Raw genomic sequence first — 13,667 nt, forward strand, 5'->3', positions numbered from 1 at the left:
GAAGACAGCAAACTGTAGAGGCATAAAACATGTAAGAATGTATGTTTAAGAATATACCCACCACGTCTGAAAAATTAATGTGTCTGACAGTCGGATGAAAATACTCATTCATTATAGTGGCACACTAGCATTCAACTAATCTAAACTTTTTCCTCTCAACGCAGAAACAATTGAGAAGTGGGAGATTAATTCTAAATAGGTAATATGAAGGCTTGACAGATGTTAAAATTAAGTTTCATTTAGATTTTCATTCAAAATGATATAAAACGATTATGTCGACAGTAGAACCACATAATTTACTCTACACTATTCATATTGGCTTGATCCCATTATTCATGGGATATGTGTGACAGCATATGCACCAAGTTGTGACTGGAGGATTTTAGCAGTATAAAGGTGAAGTGGAGGTTATCTGAGTCTGTAAATGGAACAAAAGGGGAGAAGTAGATGAGTACGGTTCCTGACAGACAGCTGAACAGACAGGAGAATGACAGAGAGATTAGTAATTGATTTGTGAGATTAGTGAGTGAGCAGTGACATTTACAATAGTTCAACACAAAATGCAAAAAAAGCTACCAAATGGTGGATATACATAAGGGAGTGGAATTTCAAGAAACTGGAGAAAATAGTGTTTGAAAAACTGCACTGGAACTAAAGGTTAAATGCCCTTGATTCTATATCAGTGTATTTAATTTAATTCACTGACTTACTTATCTATTCTTTTCTTTTGGACAATAACTATTACATCACAGTGGGACACTACATTTAAAAAATGATATTGCCATTTTTATTCTAGCAAGAATTAAGCGTAGCGTTAGTTCTGGCAGGCCATGACGTCAAGCTCTAATCAGCACAGCGTAACTGTCATCACCTGTGCAGATCAGCTGATGGCTCAGCTGACTCTCCGTGGCTGCTTCCTATTGGGGAATTGCATTCAGAGCGCGCTATTTAAACTGCTCTAGTCCGACGTCACCTCCCTTGCTGCTGCTGCTTCCTCTGCCGCCTTTTTTGCAACCCACCTCCACCCCAGCTCCTCCTGTCATTGTATCTTGTTGGTTGCTCTGCTCTGTCTGGGTTTTCTTTGCTGCTGCGCTTCCTGCTTATGCCGTTCATGATGGCTCGTGAAGGGCAGGAAGGTGCTCTTCCTGCCTCAGGCTTTCCACGCAAGCGCGTGGAAGAGCAGGGGGTCCCAGAACAGTACCATACCGCCAAATTAAACTTGTGCAAGTAAATAAATATTATTTTGACATAGTGGTCCTGACAGAAACATGATAATGTTGAAAGTGATGTGTTTATTGGCTCAAAATAGGAATGAAAATGAAGTTCAGACCTGTCCTACATGCATTTTGGGAGGAGCAACTGCCCCAAAATGTAGGTTAATTAATAATTGTGAGGTGATTCTTGAGTTACAGCTCTGCTCTTGTTTTAGCTGTGAGTGAACTACTTTACGGGCGTATTCACACCAGGCCCGTTTGGTCCGCTTAAAACGGACTTTTCCTCTGGTGCGGACTTTTTGGGGAGGTGTGAATACAAACCAGCGGACTCTGGTGCGGATCAAACAAGTGGACCGAGACCACCTCTGCAGCTGGGACTCGGTCCACTTGTTTGATCCGCACCAGAGTCCCAAACGAACCCTGGTGCGGTTCGCGTACAGTGTGAATGCAAACCAAACCTTTCCCGAACCAAATGCAAAATCCAAGCGCCTTTTTGGATTCAACAGGCTTCCGTTGTTGTCAGAAAATGTGGAAATTATCAACAATGAGCCGTGGGTCAACATGGAGCACAGATAGACACGCTGCCTCCTTGATATCTGGTCAGTGGAACAGATGCTGGAGAGGACGCACCCGTCGCCGTTAAGGATCTTTTTTTTTTTTTTAAACTTCTTCATCCTGAGAGAATGATTATGTTTTTTTGTTTGTTTTTTGCTGTGCCGTCCTTTTTTTCTTTTTTTTTTTAGCGCACCAGACTAGGTGTCAACATCTACACATGTAAACGGGTACAAATCATAAGCCGTTTACACGTCTTTTTTCCCCCTCCTCCTCGTTCATTTCTCACTAATATATAGGCTATAGTATTTTTAGGGGTGATAATGTTGCCTGAAAGCTTCAGATAATAATGGACTGCGTGTCAGTCCCCCCTCACTTTATCTCCACGTAGCCTACCCGTCTCTCTCCAGCTGTCCTTTCAAAATAAAGGCCGGGGGAAAAAAACAAAACACCGACTCCTCCAGCCTGTACTGCGAAGGAGGCTCAACATCGCCAGGCTTTGTGTTCATGTTCCAGCTTAACAAAACCTCAAGCCCCGGCCCGAGTTAACACGGTAGGTTACGAAGCTGGTTATCAACTTGCTCCTGACGCGAGGAGCGTAGGTATTCCCTCATCTGAACATCTGCAGGCGGAGACGCTCGGAGAGAAAGTAAACAGCAGCGGATCAGCTGATCTCTCCGTACAAACGCAGACAGGCGGCCGCCTCAAAATTTATAATGCAGAAAAAACCCTGGTCTGAGTACGCTGATAATTTTTATCCAATGACTGAGCGACTGTGGGACACACGTGCTTTTGTTTACAAAGTTGATCCGCTTGTGAAAAAATGCAATGTGAATACAAACCGCACCAAGTAAAAAAAAATGTAGTCCGCACCAAAGCAAGTGAACTATCGGACTTTCCTGGTGTGAATACGCCCTACAATAAAAAAATAAAAAATGGATCTGAGCAATAAACAATCTTTAGGGGGGGAAAAAATGTTCTCTTCGCATATTATTGCTCTACTTTAAAGTTTTTTTCCCACTCTGAACGACAGTTATGTTATGTTGTTGTAAATGTAAAGCTTAAAAATAACCAGTCATTCTCAGTATTACATCACATGTTAGTATGTTACTATAAACAACATGAGGAGACCGAATCCTGGTTTCTAGTTTAAAAAACAAACATATTTTCAGTTCAGAATTGAAAACTAGACAAAATCATCCTACACTGTTGGAACTTAAACAGAACCTTCACATTAACTTTGTTTTGTGTAACACACTGAGTGCAAACATAACCAGTATTTCAGTCAGATTGATAAGGGCATTACTTATTTCACAAAAGCAAGCTGCTGTACACAACAGTTTTTTCTATTTTTTCTTACTAGAAATTAAAATCATAGTGTTGATGCCCAAATGTTCAAAGAAAATGAATTGCTAAAAGGAGGCGAGCAAATAAATTGTAGTCTGACTCACTGGATGTAGGCTGTAAGTATAAGCCTGCCATTGGACGCCTATTCCAGGCACCATTCTTCTCTCTTTACGCTTCCCTTGCCTCTTACTGTTTTCAAAAATCCCTTTTTCTGTGGGAAACAACAACAACCTCCAAGCTAGCAACCTACATGATGAAAATGGGAAATTTTCTTTACAGGGACTCAGCTGTTTTAATGACAGTGTTTACCGCACACATACACCACCTACACGTGTTTGCCTCTGACTCTAATTCGGGTACCTGTCACCGCATCCTGGGTTCCGCCCCACCCAGGACGACTACAGTACGATTGGTTTAAAGAAATGCAAACAACAAGTTTTTTTTTGTTTTTCAATAGCAGAACGACACTGTGTGAAGCCAGCCTCTACAGGCTGCCAGTTGGTGCAGCTGGAGATGAGTAACTGCAGCATCCAACTGAGAAAACTGCAGCCACTTTGCCCCACATGTCTCGTTATCAAGTGACATTTTGTTTTAAGCTTGCGTTGAGTTGAATGAGTACCCAAACTTGTGTGTGTATCGAGGTAAAGATGTTAGCCAAAAATCTACGTCATGGCAGAATGTGACAACGGTGACTGTGACAAAACCAGGACACTGTTCATCCCTAATTGGAACGTACAGCGGTGAGAGGACAAAAAACCTGATCCTGACGGAGGGGATGTTTAGACGGCGAGGAAAGAAACAGCGTGACGGAGAAAGACACTGTGCTGTGATAACCATGAGAAGAAAAATCTATGTGTGAGAATGAAAGAGGAGGAAATCAAACGCTCAAAGCAACCAAGACAGGGAATGCCAGGGGGAAAAGGGAGGGTGAATAGAAAGCGGGGATGCTGATGGTGGTGGTGGTGGTGGTGGCGGCAGCTTCAGCGTGCTCTGCACTTATTAAATAATCACTCTTAGAATAGCTAATGAGTCATGAAAGTCTGCAGATGTTTCCAGTCTCCTGTTAGAAGGAGCAAAACAGCCAGAGTGCTGTTAAAGTGTAAATAAGGAGGGCGTGAGATACTGATAGAGAGCAGCCATGGGCGATGCAGAGAGGATGAAATGCTGCAGGGAAAGTTAGATAACAGGTGAGATTGAGGAAAAGAGTGATACAGAGTGAGAGATGCTGGGAAAGGTTTGATGGCTCGGCCTGGCTATTTCAAGCTTTATTAGCCACCGCTCGGTCTGGCTTCGGTCTGGACATGATCCGCGGGTTTAATACTGAGACAGTGTGGGATTCCCTAGGTACCGTATACTGATTCTCAGGCACACTCATTTGAGACAATCAGAATTGATGAGACCTGCTCAAGGCCAAGGTTTATTTACTTATTTATCTGGTGCCTGCTCTGGCTCCATTTGTCTGAGAATATGGGGCTACCTGCTGGTGCCCCAGCAGCGTGCAATGTCCAGGCGTGACAACTGATTTGAGGGTGTGTGTGTGTGTGTGTGTGTGTGTGTGTGTGCGCATGAGAGAGAGAGTGAGACACAGAGCATGCAGTGGGCCACCCACACTGTGCACACGCTCCATAAATCAAGACAAGGCAGCCAGCACAAATTGACATTTCACAGAGGGGCGTAGTTTAATTTGAGGTGCACTTGATTGTTAGTTTTAGGCTGTTTCTGCAGTGTCATTATGAGTCAGTCAGCCTTCTACCAGAGGGATCATTTACCCCCGCCTGCAAAGTTTACACTATAAATTACACACTGCGATCATTTTATTTCTTAATCGACAATGGAGATGTCCAGAGGCCTCTCCTCACTTTGACACTGTATTATGAGATACAATAATTGCTCTTAAATGGAGAAGTTTGACACCTGGGGGAAATCTATTTGTTTGGTTTCTGGCAGAAGCTTATATGCAAAGGGGCTGTTAACACCGCTCTCACATCTGTATGGTAAATAAAAAGCCAGAGTCTGCAGCTGGTTAGCAAAGCTTAGCATAAAAGATGGAAACAAGGGGGAAGGCTGGCCTGACTCTGTCCAACAAAACCCAACATCTAAAACACACAGCACATATCTAGTAAAAAGATAAAGATATTCAATACATGACATATAACATGCTAATCTGGGATCCTTAAAGCTGCTAGTACAGTAGTTTTGTCAATGTTGCACCAAGACCAGCTGGCCATTTTGAAGTCTTTATGCTAATGTGTTTGTTAAACACATTTGTAAGGTAAGTATAAACATAGGGCCTGCACCTGGTTTCCTTCATATGAAGCACTCTCACATTTGTGAGGTAAATATAAAGCTCCAGTCTGGCCAGGCGAGACGTTTCCTCTTGTTTCCAGCTTTTATACTAAGCAAAGCCAACCAGCTGCAGGCCCTATGTTTATATTTACCTTTCAAATGTGATTGTGGCATTTATCTTCTCATACAACTTCCTGCCAGAAAGCAAACGTGTTTCCCAAAATGTAAATAGTAAATATCCAAACTCATAATAGAGAAGAATATTTAACAGTTGGACTATCCCTTTAAGCTGGTGAAAGGCTCAGAAAGCGTAGGCCACATTCAGAGTAAACAAGTGTTTCTAAGCATCTTCATAAAGGTTTTCCCTCAATGAAATTCCTCATATCTCACAGCCAGACAGTGTGTTTTCCCAGTGACTCGTTATCTCTGTCTCAGCCCTCCCAGTCCTCCCCTCCCCTCCCCTCCCCTCGTCGCCGCCCCAATCTTGTAAGCTACACAGACTTCCTGATAATTGGATTTCAACAGACAGTTCAAACAGTGGCATAAAATAATTAGCAGCAAATCTCAGGCATGGCGATCATCTCTCTGTCCGGGCAGGTCTCTCTGGGAGTGTGACAGGAAAAATACATACAGTAATATCAGCCTTTTTTACGGTTTGAAGCTCTTTGCGCTTGTGCGCAGGGGCTGTGACGAAGAGTCTGACATGACGAACCGTCGTGAAGGCATCCTTGTGTTCGGATGAGTGCGTTGGTACATATGTGTTCATGAATGCGCATTCAAGTTTCTGTGCAGTCGTGTGCTCTTGATTTGATTTTGCCGTCTGATGTGGACCAGTGTATGTGTATGTGTATGTGTGTGTGTGTGTGTGTGTGTGTGTGTGTGTGTGTGCGTGTGTGCGCGCGCTTCGGAAGTGATGAGAAGCCCTTTGAGTGTGAACCAGATGTAGCAGAGCATCGATATACCCCCCTCCCCCTTCCCCCATCCCTGGAGACAGGAACAAAGAGGCCAGACTACATCAGGCAGGCCTTTGATCAGCTCAGCTCTATCGTGTTCCTATCAGTAATTGACAGCTCTCGGATTCCACATGCCTCCTCTGCAACATGCACGTACTGTACCAAAAGTCTTAATGTCCTCTGATATATCATATGGTCTTTGTGTTTTATGTACACAACATGTGGTCGTCCACGCGATGTCCTTGCGGTTGCCCTTGTAGAAATTTGTGAAGGTTTCCCAATACAACTGTAATCTCTGTTACTGTGCATGTGCATGTGGCAGTTAGGGAGCTACATGAGTCTTTAAGTGCCCTGTGAGTGGCCTTATCACCTTAGTTAATGTAATGAAACAGATTAGCACCTGCAGACTAACACTTGACCAGGGAAAATTAGAGCCAGGCGTAAAGTGCTTATTCATCTCTGCTGAATCCACCTTCAGAGGAAAAGTCAAGAAAAGAATTAAAGCGTTCCGGCCTGAATATAAAGTAATAAAATGATTTAGTTTCTACTTCTGCTTTATTGGAAGCAAATTAACCTGCTTTACAGTGGAGAACAGTATTACCAGCCTATAAATTTGATCACATTTATTATATTTCACCCTGAAGATGAGGAGATGGGGGGACTTTAAAATTTTTACTCTGTGAGTTGACTTAATGATTTCAGCGTTGCAGAGCCGGAGTCGTTCACTCAGTTATGCTGTTTCTTGTGTGTTTTCCCAATAACGTCACACCATCTGAACACACACACTCACAGATCCCACAGAGAAGTTTATTTTAGAAACCAAACATATGAATAAAGAAGAACTAACTGTTTTAATTGTGCTTCACTGTAACCATTTTTTTTTTTACAGCTTTGCAAGAAGCTGCCATTTATGTTCAAATGTAACTGGTTCTTCTAATCTTGTTGGATAATGGCTTAATCATTGTTATTGTTGTTGCACGACATTGGTGCTGGAGTGCAGAGCTATTAGCCCATCATATATCAAGCACTCAGTGTCATGTGTAATGGCTAAGTGTTTTGAACCAACTAGCTCGTGGCAGCATGAATCTTCCTGAAGGCTGGTGATTATTCATGACAGCGGCAGAACAGAACTGCCACCTTCAACCACGCAGCAGGTAAATCTTGGTTCCTCAACAAAGACGATGGCAGGGAAGTGCCCTTTAATTCTTTTTTTGCCAGGAATTAATCAGCCCCATTTCTAATTTCTCACCCGACCGATGTTAATGCCTTTCCCATGTGATACTCTAAATAAGAGATTAGACGCCACAAGAGCACCCATACACACACACACACACACACACACACACACACACTTAGACACAGTCACACGGCATTGAACTGATGACAAACGAGGACGCAAAGGCTCATTTGAATATCAGAGAGAAAGAGTGTTGGCGTGCCAGAGCAACCTCCTCCAGCCTGTGCAGTAATTGCTGAGCACTACAACACAAGAGGAAACACGGGGTTTGTGAAGCGTCAGAGAAAGAAGAACATTTGAAGATGTGAGGTTCAGGTGAGGGAGCCGAGGAGGCTTTGTGACAGGAAGGAAGGAGGACGAAAAGATGGAGGAAATGGAGGAGGACAAGACTAAGTAGACTAAAGAAGAAGTTGATGATTCAGGAGGAGAGGCAGCACGTGAAGTTAACACATTGTTCTCCTCTTCATCAGGCCGACCTGGGGGGATAGTATCATTTTTTTAAAGTGGGGTTGTATGATCTCCAAATAGCCCCTAAGTACTTTAATTGCAGTAGAAGACTCTCTGCACTCCTCCCGTTAGCAACGCCAGCCCATTATGCCTGCCCAGAGATTTACAACATACAGTGTTGTGAACAGACCCAAAGAAATTTCCGCGGCCTAAAAGAGGTTTTACCTGAAAAAAAATACACAGTTCCATTGTTCGCTATAATATAATTTTTTCCAGCCCCTCAAAGTGCAGGAAAAACGCAGTTTTTATTTGGACCTAACCAACTGCTGATCGGCGGGCGCTAACCCTGGGCGGAGGGATACGTGAGTTGGTTAGGTCCAAATAAAAACTGCGTTTTTCCTGCACTTTGAGGGGCTGGAAAAAATTATATTATAGCGTCTAGGACACTGTATGACTTTGTACGACACCCCGACGGAAAGTCTAGCATGTTAGAATTTTTAGAATTTCTTTGCCTATAGTCTGACATTTCCTACGATGTGAATCTTGATGTCGACCAATAGGATGACAGAGCGCTCTGACACATTGTTTAAACCCAGTCAACATGTGCTTCATCTGTGCAATATGAGTGAATGTTTTTGAGGTGAACACATTCATTAACGTAGCCTCCCTCATGTTCTCTCTGAAGGACAGACAGTCAGACTTTCCTCTTCACCAGACCCATGAACAGCTCCACGATCTTTTTCTTCCTTTTATTTTTCATGTCTGATCAAAAGACCGCTATCACACAGCGCTACAGTAACCATGATTGACAGTTTGTTGTGACGCCTTCGACAATGTCTTATGAACTCGCACAGGGTCGTGAACGATGATTGGTCGGGGTGATACTGAAATATGTCAAATTAAGACTGGAACTCAAGAAATGTTTCTTTTTAAATTGATGGCACTTTGTGTATATTAATATGAACAGTCACATAACCCCTGAGCATGATATTCTATCTATTACATCTTTATATGTTTGCTCTTCCCTCTCTTCACCTTGATCATTCTTTCATCCACATTTTTTTTCTCTCCTCCATCTTTCTTTCCTCTCTCGCTCTCCATCCAATTTCCTGCCGTTCGTCCCTCTCTGTGGGAACACTGATGAGTGTCTTGGCAGAAGTAAACCCAATCGAAGGTCTCACTCCAGGGGCCTGTCACAATTTCCCTCATTGGCCACACACACACACAAACACAAACACACACAAGCTCATACCTCCAAACAGCATGATGAACCAATACTGCATTCTTACAGTAGCATTAGTCATTTCATGAGCATATTCATTGTTAGTTTTATGTGCTGCTCAACACATCTCAGTCAATACGTTCCTACCCTCTCTCTCTCTCTCTCTCTCTCTCTCTCTCTTTGTGACTCTCTGTGAGACTCTGCAGGTGTCAGCTCTCAGTTCCAACTCAACACTTAATGACTAAATTTGAGCAATTAATTACCCTGATCGGTGATGTTAACCTCCACCTCTTCCACCTGGACTCTTGGCGGTGCAAACAAACCGGCCAACTCCTACAGTAGACTGAGCCTTGTACTCGGCTTGTTATTTTGTCCTCAACACTCCAGTGGTCATCGTATCTGGACCTAATGAGAAACAATCTGAACCACCCAAATGGAAAAAGTATAGAGTAAACAAAGAGAAGGAGTTCAGATACCAGTTTGGCATTGGAGATGGAGATAAAACGATGAAATATGACGGCTTGATTGCAAAACACTTGGTCAACCTTGAATTTTATAGGCTACAATAACCCTTCTCCTCACTCCTCTCCTCTCCTCTCCTCTCCTCTCCTCTCCTCTCTCCTGACCTCTCTCCTGGCTCATTTCCCTTCATGTCTCATGCACCTGCAGCAGTTTGTCAGCCATCTCTGGCTAATTACACATCTCATCGCAACCACACACAGCCAGAGGCTCTCAGCTGTCCTCATGCATTACCACTGCAGTGGGACTTTACAGCCATGATCTGCAATTCTGACGGAGGAGTCGTGCGTCTAGTAATAGGTCCCGCGACAACAACTAAGACAAATTACAGACCGGGTCCATAATTACTTCCAGGAAGAAGAAAAAAACAAACACACTGCTTTTCATACTTCACAAGTAAGGACGAGTCAAACACTGGAGTAATATTTGTTTGTGAATTTGTGTTTATCTGTGCAACCTGCTCTCTCTCTCTCCTTGAGCTCATATCTGGTAACCTGCCGTCGCCCATCAAGGCCTGATGGATGTGGTCCTGTCACTGCAGCCAACTGTTCAAGCAGTAGCTGCTTCTCATCTCTCCATTCCCTCCCTTTCCCCAGATGCAGCGCTGCCAGCCCAGGGACACATTTGACTTTAATAGCTGCGTCATGCATGTTCAGTTAGTTAATTCCAAAAAAGAAAGAAGAAGAAGAAGAAGAAGAAGAAGAAGAAGAAGAAGAAGAAGAAGAAGAAGAAGAAGAAGAAGAAGAAGAAGAAGAAGAAGAAGAAGAAGAAGAAGATTCTTCTCTTTAATCCAATGACATGATATGATCTAAAATGACTTTATAGAGCTGATGAAACCTTTTGGGGGGGGGGGGGGGGGCAGCAAACATCTGTCTTTGAATAAGTATCTGTACAAATTCATAAAAATGTTTCCTTGTTTATGGTGTAGTAATTACACTATTATTAGTCAGTGCTATACATGTATGCAGCAGGCAATCTTTATTTTATTTGCTATTATTATTGTTTCAGTTACTGTTGCTTTTGTCATCGCTATTGTCATCCCGCAACAAGATACTGTTCAGGGAAGAAAACATGGACAAAGACGGGTGAATATGGGGCAGATAAACCATTAATATTGTGGTTATTATTGTTGTTTTGTAATTATCAGTTTTCATTTTCTTTCTTTTTTTCCTCACCTTTCCTTTTCCTTTTAGATCTGTTTTCTTTCTGTGTAAGCTTTGATGATGTTTCTTTATGAGATAGGCTATACATGTATGTGCTGTTTTTTTTGTCTTCAAATAAAAAAAGATTAGTAATAACAAAAAAAAAAAAATTAAAAATTAAAATAAAAAAAATGTTTCCTTTCCTCCTGCTCCTTCAGTTCTCACTTTACTAACTCACTGTTTGGTCGGTGATGGCAGGGAAATTGGCTGGGGGTAAAGAAGGAGGTAAAGCCCAGAGGGGTGGAGAATGAGTTGAAGGAGAGAGGGGGGTGGGGGAGCGGTGGGGAATATTTTCCAGCCTGCGGTGTGGATAATGTGTCCCTGATAGCAGTTCAAGCTCAGCACTTTCTGCAGACTCTTCACACACTATAACTTGAGGAGAAAGTGTCGGGATCAGCTCGCAGCACGTCGTAGCAGCAGAGCGGTTGACAGACGGAGAGACAGAGCATTTTGCCACGATGTCACAGTGTTGAAATGTTGAGACAGACGTGGCATTAAAGTGAAGGAAGTGCTTCGTCGACAACAGGGCAAAAATATTGGCTTTCTTGTCGAGAGTTAGTTGAGAAAATGGATCCCAGTTTCATATCCAGCCTTTGAACAGGCCTACTGTACATGTATTACCAAGCTGTTACATCAGCAGCAGACACTGGATTTTATTCCTAATTTTGCCAGTTATGCAGTTAATATGAACTCCTCTAATCCTATACTATTAGGACAATTAATTCTTGTACTCTCACTTTTCCAGCTGGTTAAGCTTAGAATAGGATGGGACACAGGCGAAGCAGCTAGCCAAAAGTAAAACGATTCACTGCCCAGCATCTCTTAACGCTCATAAATGGTATCTAACTAAAGAGAAACCTTTTCCCTTTTCCAGTCTTAATGCTAAAATATCTTAGACTTGCTGGCTTTATATCCGGGCAACAGAGAGGTGGAAAGTTCATTTCCCCAAAAAGTTAGAAGTTAAATATTCATTTGAGCAGATACAAAGTGAATTTGATAAATGATGAAGATCTGTACTGGCCTTTTTTTTTTTTTTTTCGCTTGACTTCTCCCCTGACTTCCTAAACACAATTTGCCAGGCAACATCTTCTTTTTTTTTAATCTTTCAAATTGTATTTTTACAATATTAAAACATAGTCCAGCAAAGACCTGTACGTTTTCTGCCTCAGACACATGTTTCTCCTCATCCACACTGACAGCTACAAGACCTGCTTTCACTGGACAAGAGAGTAACGTACAGTAACTCTAGGTGCTGTTGCTTGGGGCAAGACAAATACTATTTCTCTGCTGGAAAAATAGTGTAAAAGGTGTAGAGCTCTGTGGTGCACTGTGCCCACAGTAGAAAAACATATCGCATCTTTAAGATTAGATGTGTGAAAAGGAAGGAAGGAAAGACAGATGGGGGTGAGGGGTACTGAATTGATATTTTCCTTGACTCGTTTGTTTCTACACTCTTTTTGTCTTACATACAAAGATATTTGTAGGAAATAGGAGCTTTTATGTATAACGTCTTGTTCGTGTTATGTCAGAGAGTCACGCAAAATTGCTCCCTCAGGGTGTGAAAGACACTCAAACAAAGAAACAAGAAGAAGCACACAGCTGCCATGTTAATGCTGCGAGCTCCTTGCATGCTCATTATTTACATAGGAATTGTATAATTAATGACAACAAACATGAAAGCCCAGATTGCTCCAACAATGAGTCACAGTGGAAGCTAGCAACAAGCCATGGCCAGATCCACACCGAAAGAGATTTAAATGTTACCTGAGGGTGGAGGTGGGGGTCGGGGGGGTAAGGGGGGGGCTTCAGTGAGGCCACAAAATGAGAAAAGCCACGAAGAGCACTGAAGCATGAGCAGCCCTAAAAAAAAACGAACGGGGCTTTCTTATTTTCTACACTACAAGCTAATCAAAGTTGAGGGCCTGGCCATGAACGCCACGAACAAATCCAAAGTCATGGTGCTCAAGCAGTGTGTCTGTGTCATCTTATTTATTTCTTCTCCTTCCTTCCAGACCCCTTCAGTCACACTGTTGTTCTTGTTGTGGTACTGTAGCTCCTCTCTGAAGGAGGAGGCGTCAGCGAGGATAATTTAACTCATCAAACAATGTTTACTGAGAAAGGAAAAACAAACACCTGACACGAATTCAGAACGCACTTTCACGCAGAGGCTGAGCTGAACGACAGGGACAGAGGATGTGGGGGGGGGTGGGGGGGGGGAGCTTTGTGAAGCAAATTATCAGTCGGAGAGTTTAATTGAAAGAAACAGAAGAGCGAGGTGAAAGTGGAGCGGCGGATGAATGGATGAGTGGAGGTTTGAGGTGGTGGAGGACGGTGGCACAACAAAGAGATCTCTCTCCAAAAGAAGATGTGAATCCTTTATAGGCTGATGGACTTTATTCAGGCTGACCCACTGGTAAAATAGATTCCTACCATATAAAGTCTGTCAATAAAGTCGACTTACACGCAGTTGCCATTTGTCTCTCAACCCCACAATTAATTACAACCAGAGAATCCTAAACCCGTGGATTACACCGTATATCTGTAAAGACTAATTACATCGAATCCGGTACAGAGCTTTGAAACTTCACATTGTGCATCCAACTCAATATCCCACTTCCTTCTAAACTCCCTGACAATGAACACACTATGTATTCAACCTGATCTCCACTGGTTGTCAGACTGTGCCAC

The 13,667-nt window shown here is 42.8% G+C and overlaps 1 protein-coding gene across 2 annotated transcripts in view; it reads right to left on the reverse strand.

Moving 5' to 3' along the window:
* ncanb (neurocan b) overlaps positions 1-13,667 on the reverse strand; it is a 204,089-nt gene that overhangs the window by 135,260 nt on the left and 55,162 nt on the right. The window lies entirely within an intron of this gene.

The sequence above is a fragment of the Trachurus japonicus genome, chromosome 4, assembly GCF_045865225.1.
Source record: "Trachurus japonicus isolate A0001 chromosome 4, Traja_1.0".
NCBI lineage: Eukaryota > Metazoa > Chordata > Actinopteri > Carangiformes > Carangidae > Trachurus > Trachurus japonicus.